The sequence below is a fragment of the Nannobrachium achirus genome (assembly GCF_963921795.1).
Source record: "Nannobrachium achirus genome assembly, chromosome: 6".
NCBI lineage: Eukaryota > Metazoa > Chordata > Actinopteri > Myctophiformes > Myctophidae > Nannobrachium > Nannobrachium achirus.
This window is the reverse complement of record NC_137815.1, coordinates 53,199,576-53,212,338: the sequence shown is the minus strand read 5'-3', so window position 1 is coordinate 53,212,338 and position 12,763 is coordinate 53,199,576. Positions and strand designations below refer to the sequence as shown.

At 42.3% G+C, this 12,763-nt stretch overlaps 1 protein-coding gene across 6 annotated transcripts in view; it reads right to left on the bottom strand.

The window, feature by feature from the left end:
• The window catches only part of arhgef10la (Rho guanine nucleotide exchange factor (GEF) 10-like a), a 197,378-nt gene that overhangs the window by 177,393 nt on the left and 7,222 nt on the right, over positions 1–12,763 (bottom strand). Inside the window, exon 1 of one of the 6 annotated variants that reach the window (XM_080728640.1) lies at positions 6,739–6,846. The exons of the other annotated variants lie outside the window; for them this stretch is intronic. The gene's annotated coding sequence lies outside the window, so the exon portion shown is untranslated. Of the gene's footprint in view, positions 1–6,738; positions 6,847–12,763 lie in introns of those variants that run through there. 6 annotated transcript variants of the gene reach the window in all.

Genomic DNA, 12,763 nt, shown 5'->3' with positions numbered 1-12,763 from the left:
TTAGTTTTTTCTTTGTACCAATATTTTCTCTCGCGGGATGATACTTAAATGATGGCGCGTGGGTTTATTGCTAGCAGGCTTGATTACTGTAATGAGAGTGCATGCGGTTCCTCAGGAATTCCTGATGAAGATTTGATTGAATGAAACGCTGAGCTAACAGCAATAAACAAGTGGAGCTGAGAAGAACCAGTGTGTGGACTGTAATTCTTTATTGTTGATTACTGTAGTGCTCTCCTATCTGGTCTATCATAGCAGTTGGTCAGTTACAACTTGCAGAACACAGCAGCATGCATTCTGAAAAAGACCAGATGGTGAATCCCCATAGCACCCATTTTTAAGTTATGAATGAATTTTAACATAACTACATTTTAAGTTTAATGTAATACTTTAGTCCATTTTATTGCTATTTAAATCAATAAATGGCAATGCATCTGCCTATTTATATGAAATGTTTTTGGGGAACTGGCAGGAATAATGTGGATTAGAAAAGAGAACATATACTGCCTCCCCCTGGCCAGCCGAGGCGCCTGATGGAGGGGAGAGGAACTGGTTGGAATAACGTGTTCCTTCCACGCGCTACGTCCAACCGGAGAAGCTCACCCCTGTCAGGTGATAAGAAGCAGCCTGCTCACTCCTCATGCACTGAAGGAAGCATCAGCTCAGTTCAGGGCTCTCCCCAGGTTGGCAGAGGGAGAGTAGCATGAGGAATACAGCTTAGGCAATTGGCAGTGGGTGAAAAATGGGTTATAAAAGTGTGGGATAAAAATTAGAAGGGAGAAAAGAGAAGCTGCACACCTCCATCAATTGCAAAAGTAATGTATTTGGCTTTTGGTCTGTTGACTTTCATTATCATTGTTCCACTAAAGGTCAACTGATGAAGGTCGACTGACCAAAAGCTATAATGTTCTCTGGCCCCTGTAGCTACAGTAAGACACCTTGCTTAACAAAAGTAGAGAGTAAGTTAGCAACACTACACCACTGTTTCTCAACCTTTTTTCTGCAGGGGCACACTTTTCATGTCCCAAGAATCCATGGGCACACCAACATAATACGGAGGTGTAAATATCGTCACTGTCGGGAAGAAACCTTGTATCTCCAAGTTTCAAATGTGTACATTTCTTCGCAAAGTAAAGCCCTGCTTCATCATAGAAGGCTGTCGCACAACAGTAGTGAAAACAGCAGATCTGCTGTTTTCACTAGTTTAAATCATTTTTTAAATGATAAATACAATACAGGCTTTCAAGCAGGCACAAGGGGCACACTTGACCCTTCTCAGGGGCACACCAAAGGTCCCCAGGGGGTGCATCTCTCCACTCCGACATGTCTCCTTTCCGACATGTCTCCTTTCCGACATGTCTCCATTCCGACACTAACCCTATCTCTAACCCTAACCCTAAACCTAACCCCTATGGGAGTGTCGCCACTCCGACAATAAGAAGTCAATTTCGGAGTGGCAACATGTTGGAATGGGGAGAGCCTCCCGTCCCCAGGCACAGTGGTTGAGAAACACTGCACTACACACTAACTAATGTGCAAAATAATGTGAAGCCTGCTGAGCTAGTTCACCAACTACTGATCAGGTGATCAGTCACATGCACACTTCATCCAATTGTAGCGGGCTATTTAAACCTCCCTGCTTACTCATTCTGCTTGTTACTGCTCTGTCATTTTGATGCTCTGCTGTAATGCTTCTTTCTGCTTTGTGCTTAGCCCTAACCACCACCCTAGCATCTACCTGTAGGCTCTGTTTCTATATGATTCCCTTGGCTTAGAAAATCGAAAGACCCCCCAGGTCTTGCGATTTCATTCCCTGTAATATCTATTTAGCAGATCATTTATATATCTACTTATACTTTTATATATTTATGCTCTATGAATATAATATTTGTGCTCAATAAATGCCCGCCTGAACTATGTATTGGCAAATGCTTCAGAGATGAAATCAACAGCCAGCTAAATCTATCCCTTTGAATCTGCTCAGAGCAGTGAAGCCAGAACACATGCATAACGGATTTACTTTATGCGGTGCAAAAGTTCTAACAATATTCCGTTATCACAACTTCAGACTTTATCCCAAATTGCCCCAACAATTCTGAACTTGGCTTGACTTAGATTGATTAAAACTAAAATTATTTAAACACAGCCGAATAGCACCGTATATTTCTTACACTTTCCCAAGCAGGACCGAGGGAGATAAGAGAACAGGGGATTATGTTCACAGCACTGTAAACATAACATATGGCTATGAGAAAGACTGTTAGCTAAATTAAAAAGAGTCTGAGAAGGCTTAGTGACAGATTAATTAAGATATCTACACCAGTTTACACTGATGATAATAGTGCCTTCAGTCCTCTATAGGGGACAATGTCCTTGGGATAAGAAGGCGACAGGCACCCTTACAAAAAGGTCTTTGTGGCTGTAATGTAAACCTTTTGAAAATAAATCATTGCTGAGGTGATAAGTGTTGGGAACATGTTTTTTTATATATATCGTGGCTCTGCAAGAGACTAGTCGTCTATGAGTGGGTCTGGCTTTGTGTGTGTCTGTCTGGAGCTAATCTTGCAAACCCCTGGACCAATCACTTGCAAACATTGTATGCTCGCTGCCATTAGGTCACAGAAGTGCCTCCAATACTTTTTTTTTCCCACAAAAGCTTTAATTTTGATTTTGTAATGGAAGTCATTGTTGCTTTGATCAGGCTGAAACCTTGCCAACTTTCATGTCAAATGTCATACAGAAACGACTGAGGCCCTAGACATGACCGACATTACAGGTCCCCACCCCCCACCCCTTTTAATTTTTGGAGATATTTCTTGGATTCTATTCCGATTGACTATGATTGGCTTTCAAAGTTTGCTGGAGGGGCTTGTTTTGCACGACATGCTACAAGCACAGCTGGACCCATCGCCAGGAAACTTTACACACACACACACACACACTCCCAGTAGGTCAAGGAAGAATCTCCACCCATTTTCATTTTTGTTTATTTATTTCAAATCGGCTAGATATAGCGCTATCATGAGACTTTTGGATATAATTGGCATCAGGCCTGGAATTTCGTCATTTTAGGGGCAAGGCCACTTGGCCATTGGTGTTGTCCATTTTTTGAGGGCACAAAGGCCATGCCAGGCCAGGAAGGCCATCAATAAAACAAGATTTTAGTCCATTGAAAGAATTTGTTGAATTTAAGGGTTATAAGACAACCTAATCTGCAGTGAAATAGATAAATGATGGTATTTATTTTCTGCCATGCTCAGCCCTGCACCAATCAAAGTCACTGGATTGGCTTAAAGATGGGGACTCAGGGGAGTTAAGATTTTAGAATCTCAACAAAAGGCACTGGTGTCTACATGACAAGAAAGAGACACTGGTGTCTACTATCTACATGTTGACAAGAAAGAGACAGGAAAGTGGTACAGTCAGCTGGGGCATTAAGGCCACTGTGGCCTCAGGTCATGCCATTGGTTTGAGGGGCACAAGGCCAAACTGAGGGGCAACGACGGCCATGGCCTTCATGGCCTCCATGAAATTCCTCCCCTGATTGGCATCCAAAGTTTGTGGGGGCGTTTTGTACACAATGCCACATATCAGGAAGAACCTCCATCTCCAATTTTACTAATCTCCTCATGGTGGCGCTACAATAGCCCACTTCATGTTTTGGCCTATAACTTGAACCGTAGGTTGTACAATCAACATCTTTTCCCCTGGATTCCTTGGAATATAATGCAATTTATAGGCCCCGTTTGTGCCAGATTACATTTTCTGCCATCTTTTTGCAACTACAGAGTTTGTCCAAACCTTACACATTATCTCTGGGGTAATGTGATCAATGTGATTTATGAGTTAGATTTTTCAGATCGCATTCCAAATGGCTATGACCACAGTATGAGTCATGACCACAGTTTGCGGGCCCTGGCTAGGCAACCCGCCCGGCCTGGCGGGAACCTGTTCTCCGAGGAGAACACTTTTCTAGTCTTATCTTAAGTTTGGTAATATCTTTATTACTGCTGTCAGAGGAAAGCTCAGTCAGTCAATCAGTGTGTGTGTATATATTTCATGGATATAGTAATGGTATATTTGGCCCTGAGCATGGTGACTCAAATTCATTACAGCATTGGCTGAATGGCTGATATGGCCATAAAATATGCAATATTGAAGTGTGAACATACTAAGCTCTGTAGAAGTCAAGTGTACCACTCCAATGCCCCAGTGATGTCGTTTACACCATCTGCTTTGCATTTTGATTAGTGCTGAACTATTTCCTATGCTGGAACATTCCTGAGCCTGGTAGGGCAGTTAGCTGAGGCCCCTGGGAAATAATAACACCATGGATAGGAGGGCTGAATACATGCCGGCCCAGGCGGGAAAACTGTCTCGTCCGGGGGTAGGCTATTTCTTGGAGATTGTATCAAATGCATTGCCTGACCCCAAATCACAAACCTAATCAGTTCCATGAGCCAACTCTTATTGTTTACTACTGCCACTGCCTGCTTGACAACTAAATGTAGACTTGCACATGTCAGAATTAGACTGACGGGATCATGAATATCCAATCCATTTAAACATGTATAATGTGTAAACTGGATTTCAAAGCCCTCCAAAAAACTCCTAAAAGGTTTCCTGGGAGACCTTTGAAAGCACATTGTCACCTTAATAAACCAATGGCCTAAGTAATTTTTTGAGGAAAATTATATTTATGCCTAAGTCAGCTCCTCATGACACTGACCAATCCACCTCTGGTAAAATCGCCTATATGTATCCTAATTGAAAAGGATCATGCTGTTCCTGCTTCATCATGACTTGTATGTTTTGTACTGTTTGTATTATATATTATTTTATTATTATTATTATTGAACAGTGAAGTCATGACGTGACTCGCTCATCCCCCGGTTCCACGGAAGTAATTCTCTATGGAGAATAACATTGGGTCATCTTAACTCACTTAGCGCCGAGCGACTTTCGGGGCGACTAACTAATGATGGCGTTTAGTGCCGAGCGACTCGGAGCGACTTTTATATAAAAGCATTGTTTAAGCTTTTAATTTGGGTTGATAGACGGAGCGGAACGGTTAGCTTACCTTCGACTAGCATACAGATGAAAACCGTGAAAAAAAAGGATACGATTATGACGTCACCTTTAAGCCATAGCTTCCTGTTTACGTAGGCCTCTGTTAGCCGCTAGGCTCAATGCAAACCATCCGACCCTCACGTAGCTTCACTAGGTCGGATTTTGATTCGGAAACTTTCTGTGTGGCATCTATATACGTTCCGATGCCCATACCAATGGTGGTTTGAGACGATCAAGCACGAATTGAGCAGTATTGAGCTCAAATGGCGGCCCGCGGCCTGTCCATTGAATGTCAATGGAGAGCATGTCATTGTACCATCCTGTTATGTCCTGAACCTCGTTTTTTATTCTGACTTAACATGGGACCATGGAAAGTCTATGGGCTATGGCTCACTCTAGTGGTCATCTTGTGGCATTCGCAGGCACGTGTACCTGGTTATGTAATGTGATTTTGGGGATTCAATATAGCTATTTCCTGGCGTTATAAGCGCAGATTCATATTGAAATCTGGCTCGCTCGGCGCTAAGTGAGTTAAATCGTCTCATATAAGCATTGTGGTCCAAAAATAAACAAACGGTCTTTGCGATATTGTCGGCGAGGTGGCTCTGTATGGTTTATGATAGTCAGTCACTCATAAGTGATAAAGCCTGTTTCTAGTGAAAATGTAACTAATTCGGCGACAGTAACATTAGCGTTTTTTCACCATCAGTCGATTCTTCATATCCATATGAGTCAAACCGCTGAGATCATTTGTTTATAATTGGAACACAGTTCTTATATGACGCGATATGAAAAAGGTCTATGGGAATTCAGAATGGGGGAAGAAAACCGCAAACCAGGTAGGATGTGTAAATCACGTCACACTTCACTACTCTATTTCCCATAGTTTTGTTGTGTATATTTCTCATGTGTATGACATTTGTTTTAGATTTTGTGTGAAAATACTGTATGTATACTGTTGTATATTTTCAACTACTCTTCATGTAATTTGCTGAAATAAAAAACATTTGAAAAGGAAATGAAAAGGTTTTCATCTCTTTCAATAACTGTTGTCATAGAAGCCCTTGAGCAAGGCTCTTAACAGCTAGTTCCACTTGTGGAGTTTCTAAAACGAGTGCAAAGTGCTGTCATTTGTAATCCTGGAACTGGAACCAGTGCAACATGTTTAGCATAGCCCTAGGCACATGCTAGGCGCAGGGTCATAGGGTGCATAAAAAGTCTATGGTTAACATAAGCCAAAGAGAGATTCACATGTTGTTCTATGACATACATTACACCTGTTAATACTGTATCTCATTCTCAACTGTGAATTCTGAATGCATTATACACCGGAACATACTTTTATTAATTGCCTGTGTGGTTCATCAAAAGTGCATGTGTAATTGTTGAGTTCTGCACCCAGTGAAATCTACAGTGGGAAGGAACCCATGGCGTAGGTAACTTCTGCGTTTGCCTAAATAAAAGACGTCAAGATGACTCATGAGCATTAGTCATCCCAGTAGAACTCTATTGGCCAATGGCCAATGCTGGAAAACTGCAGATGTACTGGGCAGCTCTCAACTCTCAAGTACGTGTTAAACCAGAATGTTTTTGTTGTTGTTGTAAAATAGCATTTGTCTACAGTTAACCACTTTCAACCTAGAAAATAATAGCAAAAATGGTACTACTTACAAGTATGACATGGGTGTGTTCCTGTACTATAGGTTCATCCAACTGATTTAGCCTCTGTCTGGACCCATGGAACTCCACTGTACCACATGCACAGTTTCTCCACCCGGCCCACTCATTGGTCTAATTAACAATGACTCTTTTGTGGATGGAAAAAAAGCCCTCAGTTGAGCCGCAGAAAGCATTGTTTCTGCATTGGTCACCACAGCACTGCTTAGCTCACATGCTGGTCATCAGGCTGGGGATTGTACAGATGCAGTCATTGTAGGAGTCCTGCTTTTTACTGCATGCTTACAGAACCACTGGTTTCTTTTTTTGCTCCATCCCAGCAAGGAATTGTGTGGACATGAAATCAAGTTCTGCAATCGCGTCTGGACCTATAAGTACAAGGAATGGTGTGACAACTAGTTGGTTGTGAGATGTAACAGATGTTATAGATGCAAACCTGAAGGGAGTCCTCTAAAATGCCCACCATAGTTTTAGTACCTCAATATAGGACTTATATTATTTTCTATACTATACTGTATAGTGCAGTAACGTATGATACTGTAGATGTGAAGGGGGTACAATGGCTACCACTGTAAAAAGCACTAACATGGCAGATAAATAGGCCTACGTGATAAGTGAATTAAGGGGGACAGGGGACTGCCACAATGGCTCCCTGTGTAGTGTACTGTGTGTGGTATAGTGGAGACCGTCTTGGCATGAAAGAATGAAAGATCTGTGTGTGCAAATCCATTTTGACTTCAGAGGAAAGCTGCTGTCTCTCTTCCCGAGCTTCATAGAAGCCTGTAAATCTGCAATGTCGTCTGTGATAGGGAAATTATGGCCACACTTCCACAGAGGGAAGGCATGCTGTCTGAGTGATCACCCCTAATTGCCCAGCAGAGCAGACTGTCATCGAACAAGCAGGAGCCTGCATTTCCCTCACGTGTTTGAGATGTCAAGATGATCTCCCATCTGAAATCAAAAAGACGGAGCTGAGAAGGTTCAACTAACCTGATTCATAGCTAAAAACACTGCAAAAAGTTAAACGCTGGAAAACAGAAGAAAAAAGGAAACACACCTCAAAATTCGAAATGACAGGTGTTTTGAACAATGTACTTGGAAGGCATATGTTTGGACATATCATCAAACAGTTATCAACTAAAGAAAATAAAGCGCCTCAAGGGTAGCCCCGTATGAAAGCTGCTCTTGAGGGAAAATAGTATACCTCACACAATGGAGATGAATCCAGCTCTAACACACCCCATCCCTGACCTACATAAAAACCCTGAAAACAGTTCCACTGTGTGCCAAATGTGGTAATGGTGTATTTGAACAGGAGGAGAGTTTATAGGAGTTTATTGTACTCGACACAAACTGCATGTGTAATCTCTATAAAGGAGAGTTTAGTGTACTCGACACAAACTGCATGTGTAATCTCTATCTTTAAACTACAGAAGATATTCTATGTTCAGCTCTAAAATGCTGCAGGGTGTTGAGAGACGTGTTTCGGTTTTTAAGTGCTTGGGGTGTCATGGACAATCAATGAATCAATGGACTTCGCCCTGAAGGGTGAGGTCATGCAGGACATAATTCGCACAGGACGGAATTAATTTGCTGTGTGATTCGAGTTGCGGTTGGTTGTTTAAGTTGGACAAAATGTGGACAAAATATTTTCCCAAATATGGATATGACCGACGTCAGTCCGGGCACTGTTTTCGCCCCGTCTATCCGTCAGTGTGTCTGTGAGCTACTAATCACCAGCACCGTTGGACCAATTGGCATGAAAATTTGCATGCATCTCCCAGTAGGAGTTATATAGTGACAAATCACAACAAGTTGTATGAAGATACTTTTCCCATTTCATTGCCACATATAGACATTATATAAAGCTTGATCTTCTGTCATGGCATTTGTCAAGTGTCACCCCCATTTGAATGCACAAGGCATAAACAGAAATCACTTGGTTGAATCACTTAACAACCACTCATTGGGCTCAAGTCAGTTATTATTCAAACTCAGTTATTGCAAATAAGCTCAATTGCACATAATATATAACCCATGATTGTGGTATGGTTGTGCATCTGTAGACAAACTACACAGCTATTGGTCAGAGGGAGGGATTAGATGCTGTCTCAGAACAGCAGCTGGTGAAGACTGAATAAACAGCATTGTATTCTAATAGAAAGACGTCAAGAAACAGCTCTGCTTCAGGCCTTTCCTTAATAGAAGATGTCCACAATTGCCACAACTCTCTCTTGTCAGAGACTAAAAGAGACGGAGGTCCTTGGACAACAACAAACAGTTCCAGGCAAACACAAATCAACCTCTGGCATTCCTCCTCCGCCACTCTATAGCTTGTTTCCCAGGCGACATCCTATCAAGGGATACGAATGTGACTCAGCCAATTTAGGTACTGCAAACAGCTTCAGAGAGAACAGACTGACTACATCATCCTTTCGGCTGTCAAGAGGCATAGCAGAGAGTAGGAGGCTCACCAGAGATTTGTATTTTCTATGTATTATCTTAGATTTAATAGTAACCCCGACAGAATTAGATCACAAAAAAGCTAGACTTATGAGCAATGTATATTACACATTTTAATTAAACACCACGCCCCTTACTGCACACTTAGATCGGCTAACACAGGAAGTCTGTTTGTGCCTTCCTTAAAACACTGTGGGAAACACTCCACACGATAGTCTAGACCCTCTTCTCCTCCCGCATAGCTTTCAAGCGGGAGAGGAATACCCTCTCAGTCAGCTGCAGACTCACTACACATTTTCGACAGGAGTCTGAATACTAATACCGCTTACTTACCTCACCCTCTAACACTCCTCAATCGTTGTACCCTGACAGATGCTACGTTTGAGGTTTACCTGGTATCCTAGTTTCATTGAGCAGTGATGGCTGAGTGGTTAGTGTCCTGAGTGGTTAGTGTCCATACCTAGGACTCCGGAGGCCCCAGAGGTCACAGGTACGATTCCCCGCTCCAGCTATCACTGCTCCCCTCCCCCTCGCGCTCCTTGTGGGTAGCACTGGGTTAAGCTGAAAAAGCAGCTGGGTTGGCTGTGATATCTGAATTTCCCTTGCGGGAGGAGTAGGTAACTATTATTATTATTATTAACTATTGAAGCACTTCATTGTTTTCTTTGCAGTCAAAGACATGTACAAAATGATGACCATTATTACTCAGTCATTTGTTGACTAGGGTTCTTGCAATTGACCATCATGGTCAATTGCAAGAACCCTTGCACTTCTAAGCCGCTCTGGATAAGAAACAGTGTCTGCTAAAGCCTAAATAGTGATTGTAAATTATAAACACAACAGTAATAACTACTTAATGTATAAATCAATGCCGTTTCTTGTAGGTTTGCCAGGCAGTTGGGGTCGATGTGGAATTCTGGGCTCTGTGGCGAGTGGCGACACACTGTGCCCACAACATTTATTAAACAATAAAATCTCTAAAGCATGGCCTCTTGTCAACGCAGAGCCCTTGGAATCGCCCCAGTGCAGCCAGTACCAGCAGCACTGGACCTGCTTAGGCATGCACAGATCTATTATTCAGGAGTCGATGTGGCCTTCAGCTGCCCTCAGATATGAAGAGGAGCGGCTTGTCTGGTAATGTAAGTCCAGCACAGCAGTGGTGAGGCAGCGCTGGTAGTGGCAGAGTGTCACATTAGTCAAGGACACAGTGGGAATAACGGCCACCTCCTCCTTGCCATCTGGACTCACAGTAACTGCACAGACAACACTGCACTGGATCCACCGAGGTGCTGTGCAAATATTGAACAGAGATAAAGAGAGTGCCGAGTATGCTGACAGACAATGGGCCCCATTTATCGAGAAACGCCAAAGCATTTGAATTTGCCTTCAATAGAAGAAAATCATTACTTTACTCAAACGTTTGACATGTTTTAATTAGAGAACACTTTTTGGTATTCAGCGTTTGCCATCTTTCAGCAGTTGTTCTGTAAACCTAACACCTTATGGCCGAGACTATGTTTTGCCCCCTCAGATTTAATGTATTACTGTACCACATGCCGTTTACATTTCTGACTATTATTCAATCAATCAATCAAAAAACAAGTTCATTGACCTGTGCCTTGGGTTCCCACCTTCACAATTGTTGTCTTTGTCACCTGTCGGATTTTATTGGCCTACGAGAGGTCTATTTTCAGCTTTGTCTCATTGTCTGCTAGTCTGTTTGATAATATCTCCCTTTTGTTCATGGGGTAATGTAGCCAGGGATCTTTTCCCCCCATTGTCATCGTGAGGACGAGTTATCTCATGTAGCCTGCTGAATGAGTGTAGAAGGACGCCTCTTGTGGCACAATCAAAAAGCCTCTCCAGAAGTCGAAGTACCACTCCGAAGTGCATGTGCACGCACTTATTCATCAGGATAGCTCATAATGTTTATTTGAGGGTTTAACACACAGAATCTACAGTATGTATACTGTTGATGTGCAGTACTTTCTGTAAACAAGTATTACAGGCTGTAGTTTAAGAGCAATAGCAAAGCAGCTTTGGCGTTGGACGGAAAATTTGTCTAGAAATATTAAATAGAAATGTCACACGGTAAACAGATCAGTCTCAACCCAACCAAACACAAATAAATAAATATCACCATGTCCCAGAACCCAGTTATCCATCTATCACAGTGTGAGCTTAAGTGGTGTCATCAATGTCTAAAAATTCAATGCGTGTGTGTTAGAGATGGACCGATTGCAAAATTCTTGGCCGATACCGATCCTCCGGTTTTATGAAGGTCTGACCTGCCAAAACCGATTTTTCCGATACCGATTTCTTTAGCTAAGAACTAGAAAATAGGGTTGCTCAAATACCCTTTTTTCAGGCCAAGTAGGCCTACAATACATACTTCAATTTGAGTACCAATAAGCTAGAAGAACACTAATGCCAAATCAATCACAATAGTACAATATCCAAAAACACAGACAATATCCAGTCTAATATGACCGTCTGTTTTTTTTTTCTCCTTCTTTTTGGAGACGACATTGACACAGGATTATGGAATATATCCTTACATTGCAGTAATCAGCACCATCTGTATTCTGTAGGCTGCCACTAAGTAGACTGGCTGCTACTTGCTAATGTTTACTTTAGTCACAGGACCAGAGCATCATGCTGTGCACTGTGTGCAGTGCCATAGACACAATTTTTATATATATTGGCCGATACCGATGTCCATCCCTAGTGTGTGTATTTGTGTCTGTAACAAGCCACATCACAAGTCAAGGTTTAAAATAAAGAAATATTTGCTCAGTCACAATATGAGAGTGTAATGTATGAATGAAGTAATGTGCTGTGGTGTGTTGAAAAAAAGGAAAAGTAGGGTTCAAGTAAGGCACACGCACACAGACATCAAAGGGGGCTTGAGCCCCTGCCCTTTTATCCACCTATAAAAAGTGCCCACTCCAGACCATGAATGCAGTTTTTTCTATGGCAGCATACAAGAGAATTGCCCTTCTTCAAACACTCTTGTTGAAAGAATTGCCCTCTCTGTGTAGAAATTCATGCCGTTACGCCACATCTCCAGTATTGACTTGATTATGCTTAGTTCAGTTTGGTATCAAGCACTGAAAATAGCCGACCTCCAAGCTCACAACGTGTCGCGCTGCAACGCGTTGAGCTTGGTGGTCTGCTATTTTCGATATTTCCACCAAAAGGCCCTTTTAAGCCTTGCCTCTCTAACATTCCCTGCACGTCCCTAGTTCAAGTTACTGCCCACCACTCCAGACTGTGCAGAGACTGGAGGTTTGGATCCTCTGCAGTGCCTCCAGCTTGGCCTGGCAACTAACACAATAGACTATGTGCATAACAGTAGTCCTGGGTTTCTAGAAGGTGGCATGCCCATTTCCTGTTCCTGTTCAGTTTCCCATAGCTTCATTTGATTAGCTTAACACTGACACATTCATATTATGTGTTTCCTCACTGACAGGTGGAAAGAAGTGGTTGGTGACTAAAAGCTTATCAGTGGAGACATGTGTCCATCTACACCCTCCCTATAGAATCAACCAGTAGG